The following is an 8,789-nucleotide window of genomic DNA, read 5'->3' as shown; positions in this document are numbered from 1 at the left end:
GGGCATGCTGGAGCGCCCGGTTAGGAGACGAGTATTTGTGTGAGCGATAAACATGTTGTACTATGTGTTGTAATTTGCATATGCATTTACATATACATCGTATTTAAAGTGTATTCGTGTGATTTATGAACATGTTATATTATGCATTGTAATCTGCATGCTTTTCAACTTTGCCTTTGTCACGGCGTATCCTAGTCTCTACCTGTGCACCTTGTATAGCCGCTGCCATGTGACGGTCACGAGGGCGTTAAGCCGTTTTCAATTCTTTTAGCCCATGCAGCGAACCTTTCAGCATATTTTCCGGTAAATAAACTTGAAAACTAAACTAAACGTAACGTCAAAGCAAGCCAGGGGCTTGATGGCCACCGTGTAGGGATGCTCCGACGCACGTAATGAGAGGGACTCTTCTGGAGCGCTAATGCATCCCCGCTTAGACTTTGGGGGCGCCATCGATGGGCCTGATGCAGGAGAAGACGGGTCTATTCGGCGTTCTCCAGCACTGGTTGAACTTTTGTTATCGCTATGTGGCACCGCCGAACCTATCATCATCAGCAGCTGGTGTGGAACACTGAAGTCTGCTTTCGTGTGCGCGCCCTCCGATTGTTCTCATCACAGATGCATCACTTTTCATTTTATTAAAATCTTCGTCGTTCCAATTTCGTGTACACATCAGAAGTGGGAAGACTCCGCTGCCTCGCCGACTGAGAAGGCCATGGAGCATTCGCGAGTGACTGTTACCGCTGGGAGTTCGAGAAACACGCTACTGCGGAGAACGGCTAGCTATGGCGAGCGGCGATGCTATGCCTGACCCGTCACTCGAGTCCGTAAGCGTCCTTGGAGATGTTGGCGCAAGCATTGCATCAGAACGAACAGCTCCTCGAGAAAATTGCGGCGCAGGCACCCATGCGAGTAACTCCAGACGCGTCAGCGACGGTGTCAATCTTCTCCGGGATCGAGGGCGACATTGCTGCGAAGGAATGGATTGTCGAGTTCAACCAAACGGCAAGCTTGGCGAGATGGAGCGACGAGGAGACGCTTAGCGTGGCGGAGTTGAAACTGTCGTGTCGTGCGTGCGACTGGCAGCAGTCCACGGGAGGAAGTTGAGCTTCGTGGTCGTCCTGGGAAGCCGCCTCTCGAGATGCCCACGTTCGCCCACCATCGAAGACGCAGCGATGGAAACTCATGGAACAGCGCGTCCAACGAAAAGAGGAACACTACGATAGCTGCGTTGGTGAGAAAAAACTTTGTGTGCGTCTTGGCCTCACTGTGGAGGAAACAAAATAAGAAACTCACAGGATCGATGCCGAAAATATTAAGTTATGCCACGAGCGACCGGGTCCACAATTTCACTAATGTCCTGCTGCGCGACATTAACTGTTATGAGTGCTTCCAGTAAAACTGCGAAGCGAAGTTCATGCCAGATCGAAGACACAGGGACGAGAACTCTGCGCAATTTTCGCGAACAACCTAACCGCCGTAACGACAGGACGAAAACACTGTGAAGCAGACACGCCGGCAGGGACCAAAGTGCTACAGCTGTCAAGTATATGTGATCATCTCGCACGAGATTGCCCGAGCCCATGGCGGGAAAAGAAATGCGCTTCTCGCGGCAAACAAGGGCACGGCACAAAGGTATGTCCCGAGCTCAGAGAAAACGAACTTCACGTGTTCAGGACAACATTCATTTGGGCTAGATGGTGCATACTCGAATTAGAAAGGAACAGCGCCAACTAAGACGTTGGCGCTGTTCCTTCCTAATTCGAACTTCACGTGGTCCACGTAAAAAGTAAAATGAGGATGAACGCTTGGGACTGTCACAGTTATTCAAAATTTCAACCTCAATGGCGAACATACAGCCGCTCTTCTGGACACTGGTGCACAGATCACCTTAATCAAGTCAAAATGATCCATGCAACTAGGTAATGAAGTAGCCAGGCCAAGTAACTGTGAGCAGTCACGCGGTATTGGTGGAACTTGTGAACAATGGGCGAGATCGAGGCTGATTTAGAAGTTGACAGTAACCTGTTCAAGGACGTGAGAATGCACGTAGTTACAGACGATGCCTTCGCGGGTCCCGACGTTATCGTGGCAACGGCCACCATTACCTCACCTGATTTTGTGCTGCTGGAGAAAGAAGGCAGCACCATGCTGCTGGAGGCGTCCCTTTACTCAGCGAAATTGAAACCAATAGCGACCATGAACGTGTGGCCTTGTCTACAAGTCAGCAGGTCAAGCTTGAAGGCAACATGGTTCAGTGGGTTACCGTGGTCTCAGATTGTGTCGAACCAAACGGTCTTGTGCTTTTCTCTGGAGACTAGCTGTGTAAATTGAAAGATGGGAGGACAAGCCTCACAATCATGAATCTATTGCAAGCAGAAATCACCCTAAAGAAAGGTCACGTAGTCAAACGTGGTGATAGGGTTGAGCTTGAGAATCCTGGTGGGCCAGCATCTTCTCTTCAAGTGGTGAACTACGTTGAACAAGCAGCAAAGGCAATATCTCCAATAATGGCTGAGGAAGTCAAGGTCAGGCTGACTGTAACAGAAGCACAGAAAAAAAGGGCTGTGTGAGTTGTTTAAGCGATACCGAAAGTGATTTGCAGTGCACACAAAGGAATTCGAATGCACGCCTGTGGTGGTCATGGCCATTCAGAAAAAAAAGGAAAGTACACCAGTGACTCGACACCCTTACCGAGCTTCATGGGCAGAACGACAGGTGCATGGGCAGAACACCGACGAGCTCAAGGCTTGTGGACTGATTCGAGACAGTGAGTTTGAGTACAGCAGCCCAGTGTTTTAGTCAAAGAGAAAAATGGGGAATGCAGACTGATGGTGGACTATCGCCGTTTGAACACGAAAACCGCGAGAGATCGCTTTCCCTTGCCAGTAATTGATTATGTGTTGGATCGTCTCATGGGAAACTTGTTAACAGTACTGGACATGGCACATGGTTACTTTCTGATTTCTCTGGTTGAATCAAGCATGTACAAGGCAGCATTCAGCACTCCAGATGGACACTTTGAACTGATGCGTATGTTTGTGGTTTCACTAATTGTCCACCCGTTTAACAAAAAAGTGATTTCCAAGGTCTTTGGTCCACTTGGGTGGAGTGGGACATTGTGTTACTTCGACCATATATTAGTTCCAGCTCAAGATTGGCAATCCATGCTGACCCAGCTGCAACAGGTGTTCTAGGCAACCTCCAAGGGAAGATTAATAATAATATTTGGGGTTTTACGTGCCAAAACCACTTTCTGATTATGAGGCACGCCGTAGTGGAGGACTCCGGAAATTTTGACCACCTGGGGTTCTTTAACGCGCACCTAAATCTAAGCACACGGGTGTTTTCGCATTTCGCCCCCATCGAAATGCGGCCGCCATGGCTGGGATTCGATCCCGCGACCTCGTGCTCAGCAGCCCAACACCATAACCACTGAGCAACCACGGCAGGTCCAAGGGAAGATTGACATTACGTTTGTCCAAATGTGAATTCACGAAAACTGAGGTGGAGAACCTGGATTTGTCCTGACTACTAAAGGAAGCTAACCAGGTGCACGAAAGTTGGAAGCACTCACAGAATTACCAGCGCCAGCCAATGTGAGCGGTTTGTGTCGGGCAATGCTATCATTGCAGCCCCCCTGCACCGTTTTCTCAAGTCTCAGGGAGACTTCAAGTGGTCAGAAAATGTCTATCGTATCTTCAACGAGTAGAAGAACAAACTTCTATCAGAGCCAATTTTACAATTCTTCGACTCAAGGCGGGAAACTGAAGTGCATATGGATGCGAGTGCTTAAGGATTAGCTGGTGTGCTCCTACAGAAGGACAACACAAATGCGCGGCATCTAGCGTACTGTGTAAGTCGACGAACCGGTGAAGTAGAAGTACCACTGAAGCAGACTTGGAGCTGACGGAAGGTTGAGATGCTTTCTCTTGGGATGGAAGCTCGTCAAAGTGACTGACTGCAGTGCTGCGGTTCATCTGAACAAGTGGAAGTCTGTTAAACCACAAGTTGCGAGGTGGTTTGAGCAACGAAGTGACTACGATTACACAATTAAGAATCGAACAAGAGTACAAAGGGTGCATGTGGATCAGCTGTAACACAAAGTAGGAGTTCAGTGATGCCACACATTTGTGTCGCCCTTCTGCAGGAGCATGCCAGCTAATCCCTTGGCACTCAGATCCGCGTGCAGTTCAGTTTCACGCCTTAGGTCGGAAAGCTGTAAATTGGCTGACCTTGCTTTCAATTCGTCGGAGCCATGGTTGGCGTTTTCTGACCATTGTTGCGACGCCGTTTCTCGAATCCACGACCGACGTTACTGTTGGGTAGCGTGGCGTTGTCGGCGTGCTGCAGGCGTCCAGTAGACCATGGCGACCAGACAAGGACGAGACGATTTCTAGTGCGAAACTTGCATTGTTTATTCAATGGTTGGTAAAGGATAAGAAGAAGAGAATGAATGAATTGATAAAGTACATTGCGGGGACCCTTAAAAAGGCCCACTAAAATTGTAGGCGGGATCATGCTCACGTCCACGTCACGTGACATGCACTGAGTCTGGTCGGAGATAGGCGGCTGATCACTTCTCCCAGGTGAGTTTGCACGGGATTGCCTCCTCTGGCGGCAACCCACGGAGTCTGGTCGGGGAATAGGCGGCGGATCTCTTCTCCCCTAGAGTTGGACAGTTCGTGGAAAGGGTTCTCCCCTGGTCGCACACACAAAAAGGCATGTCATCACTGCGGGGCGCCTGCCAGATCGGCAACTACACGAGACAACCATATCAAATTAGAAATCCATCCTCCGTTTCAGTTGAGCGGGGTCTTTCGAGCATCCTTTTTTCCCGGGTGTTACACGACAACCGCAACACCACTTGAAGTCTGCCTGAGACTTGAGAAGACGGCAAGGGGGCTGCAATGATTGCATAGCCCGGCATAAACCATCTGAAAATCCCATCAGTCCAAGGATCCTTCACAGCTCGCTCGCATTAGCTGGTGCTGGCAATTCTGCGAGTGCTGCCGACTTTCGTGCACCTGGCTTGATTCCTTTAGTAGTGAGCAGTTAACAGTGATTCAACATGCTTGTCCACGTGCGCAAGCCTAATGCAGAACACGGCGCGTCTATTCGGCGTTTGCAAACATTAGTAGAACTTTCTACATCATCCGTCGGCACTGAAATGACCATGTTGGTAGGTGTTCCAGAACAGTCCCGAGACACTGCCGGCACTGCATTCGCGGCAGGGATAAGAGGCGACGCCGTCGAGCACAGTTGGAGAATCGCTGGCGCGCACGAAGCCAGCGCACCTTGTCGACCGGGGGACCGAGCGACGCTGCTGGAAGTCGCGCCAAACTCCCGCCTCTGATTCTAAGAGGTGCCGGGCCTCCCTCGTATATGCCTTGAGCCGGGCTGAGGACCACTCGAAGAGGGGCCAGGAGGTCTCTCGATGCCGCGCAATGCAAATAACTGAGAATATGGTGGTATAATCCCCTCAAGATTACCAAACGGAAGAGCTCAGAGAAACGTTGGCTGCGCTCCGCGTTGGCTTGGCTGGGCTTCCAAACAGTGCATAATAAACATCATTTGTACGGGCACCAAGACCGAAAATTCATCCGTTCCTGCACGTAGATTGTAGATTTAGCTGTACAGTCGCGATCAAATTGAAGGTGATCGCTCGAGCGGCGACCAAAACTAGGAGCAGCGCCACGTTACGTCATCACCGTCTGTCGAGAGGGAAACATCAGATAGCTCCCCTCTCTCTCTTTTGGTGTTCCCTGAAAAGCTGTCACTCCCGTCACCGTTCACGGCATAACCTGCGAATTGATTTCGATTGCGTATTGATGAGAGCCTTTGCACGGATGCGTCATTGTTAGCCAAGATATGCATGAGGAAGCGACGCACAGAGAACATTGCCATGAAAGAAAAACAAACACAAAAATGTGGCGAGTTGGTGTTGGGGGTGATGGTTGCAGCCTGGAAGAGCATAATAGGGGAAGAAGGCAGCGCAATTTTTATCTTCGCAGTTCCGAAATCGGCCGCTATGCTGCTTGGAAGGCCCGCCGGTGGATGCTCGCGCGATCACCTTCAAATTGATCGCGACTGTACCTGAAATGACGGAACGTAGCCGGCGAGTAGTGGCAGACCAAAGAATGCACGTTTATTGCTTGGTGTTACTGGCTTTATAACGAAACAGAAAACGGTCACATGACTGGACATGATAAGCAAGAGTGCGACACGTTTAATTTGTCTTGCTTATGCTATACAACAGCACGCGGGCTTGATAACGTTACATCACACGTGCTTGATAACCCTACATCCCTAAGCTGGAGTAAATGAGACGATCTGGTGGCTTCCGTAGGCGAGTCGAACGACGTGGTAGCTGTTGGTCATCGGCTTGAGAGCTGGCTCTCCGTGTGTCCGTACCTTGATGAGCTGCTCTCTGCTCGGAGCTACACTAAGCTTCGTTGCTGGTCTGGACTTCCCCTCGGCTTGCTAGGTGACGACCCTGTGCCGAGCCGTGGCCGGAGTTGGTATACGTGGCGCCGCTGCGGTCCCTCCGATGTTTCCAGTGTAAACATGCGTGCTCCCGTCGTGGACACCACTGTCGCCGGCATCCATTTCCGAGCAGAATGAAACTGGCGTGACCATACATGCCTGCCAGGTTGATACCGTGTTGGTGTTTTTGCTGCTCCTAGAACTGGTTTGCCGGAACCATCATTTTCTGTCACCTTTTTGTCTGAGTGAAGCTGTCAGCCTGGTTCCGGGATGGAAGCCAACAGCAGTTCTGGGGGCGATTTTCCTCCTTCCAATGGTGTCGTTCTATAAAGAAATAAAAACTTGATTAGTCGCTCCCGCAATGTACCTGCCAGATTCTTTCGAAGCCCTGCCTGTACTTTCCGTAAAGCCCGTTCCGGCAACCCATTTAACTGAACTGCAAGAATTGGACATAGTGGCACTTGCAAACTGTGCTCCGTTATCCGATACTACGCAGTAGGGCAGGCCAAAACGTGCGAAAATACTGTAGCGAAGTGACGCAGCTGTTCGATATCTGACGCATCAGCTCACCAGGGAGACGAAGATGAAGGGAGATGAGCTCTGGCAGGGGCAAGTCCAAATCCGCAGGTACGACGACGAGAGGTAGCATTTCAACAACTAGGTTTACTCACTTGGCATTTACCTTAAGTTTACACTGTACAAAAATATCTGCAAACAAAACGATGTCATACCCGTCGTCGACGGCCTGCCTGACCGGCCTGGTCTCCCGTGTTGAAGCTGCGTCGTCTGCTGCTGTCTCCTTGCTCTCTTCAAAACTACTCAAAACTATTCCTTAAATAGGTTTCCGCAGCATTCAAAGGATCCGATGATCGGCGGGAGGCGCAGGCTTCTCCACCAATGGGTTATTTCGTTACTCCGACCAATCAGGCGGGCCGACAGCATCCACTAGCGCCAGAGTTTAAGGGGCCGAAAAATGCTCGCGTAAACACTCTGTATACAAAAGCACTTCCTCCATAACTAATCATCTTTTGACGCCCGAGACAGCGGAGCGTGGGAAGAGGGCGCGACATGTGCAGGTAGTGACGTCAGGTGCGGCGGCGGCGTCGGCCGGGCGGCAGCACATGCCCGCGACGCCGTCGCCGCTATTTCTGTACAAAGGCTGTCCCCGCATCGAACAATTGCGGAAAGAAATCAAGGAGGCCTGCGGTGTACTCTTTTCGCGACAATACCTTGAAGAACCTGAATGGTCGTCTCCACTGTGGCGGCCTTCAAAGGTATGGCCTCAATCCACTTCGTCTCAGCATCCACCTACACAAAAACTTGACAGCCACTGATGGGGCCCGCGAAGTCCATATGCAACCAGGACCACGGTTTGTTGCTCGCCGGCCATGGAGATTGAGAGAGAGAGAGACAGAGGAAAGGGGGAAAAGCAGGGAGGTTAACCAGAGGGGGAGATACGGTTTGCTAACCTACGCTGGGGAAAGAGGGGAGGGGGAGGTAAAGTGATAAAGTAGAGATAAAGAAAGAAAGCAGCATAGACACACAATCGCAATCGGTGAACTGAACTTCAGCAGCCGACACGGGCCAGCATTTTATACACTGAGGGCAACTTTTAACCAACGCTTCGATGCCCCTATTTAGTCCAGGATGCAAAAAAAAAGAACGCTCGCGCTCTGCGTTTCATGGCACTGATACCGAGGTGACTTTCGTGCAGTTCCTTAAGCATGCATCGCCGCGCCAACTCTGGCAGCACTACTCGATGGCCCCAGTAAAGCAGATCGAGACAGGCCGTGAGCTCGTTACGGCGAGAAAACTACGGCATCAGGTGTTGCTTATCGGTGTGCCACCCAACTTCTCCTCGGAAATTTCTGGAAATTTAGCCAAAAGTTTCGCTGTCGCTGCGTCGCAGTGAACCACATTTACGTTCTGCGCTGCGCATTCTTCCAGTAGCGCCATGCCAGCATTCCGGAAGGATTGTATATTGTTCCGGCCGCACAACAGAGTCCCGTCGCAACGCACTACCACTAGCGAGTTGTCCACTTGCCTGTTACCGCATACGACTTTCATAGCCACTCGGCCAAGGACCGGCAGAGGCCCCAGGAAGCATGTCGGGTGCAGTGAAGTCTTCTCCAGTGTCGGCCACCATTCGCGATGGTTTTCGAATACCGTCCTCGGAATTACGCTGATAGTGGACCCTGTATCCACCAGCATACGCAGTTTCCGGCCTTCCCAGATGAAATCCCTTTCGAATGGCTGTACGGACTCGTTACTACTGTGGCTGTCACCAAAGCGTAGAGCATTTCTTC

The sequence above is a fragment of the Dermacentor variabilis genome, chromosome 8 (genome assembly GCF_050947875.1).
Source record: "Dermacentor variabilis isolate Ectoservices chromosome 8, ASM5094787v1, whole genome shotgun sequence".
Lineage (NCBI taxonomy): Eukaryota > Metazoa > Arthropoda > Arachnida > Ixodida > Ixodidae > Dermacentor > Dermacentor variabilis.
This window is presented reverse-complemented; position numbering follows the sequence as displayed.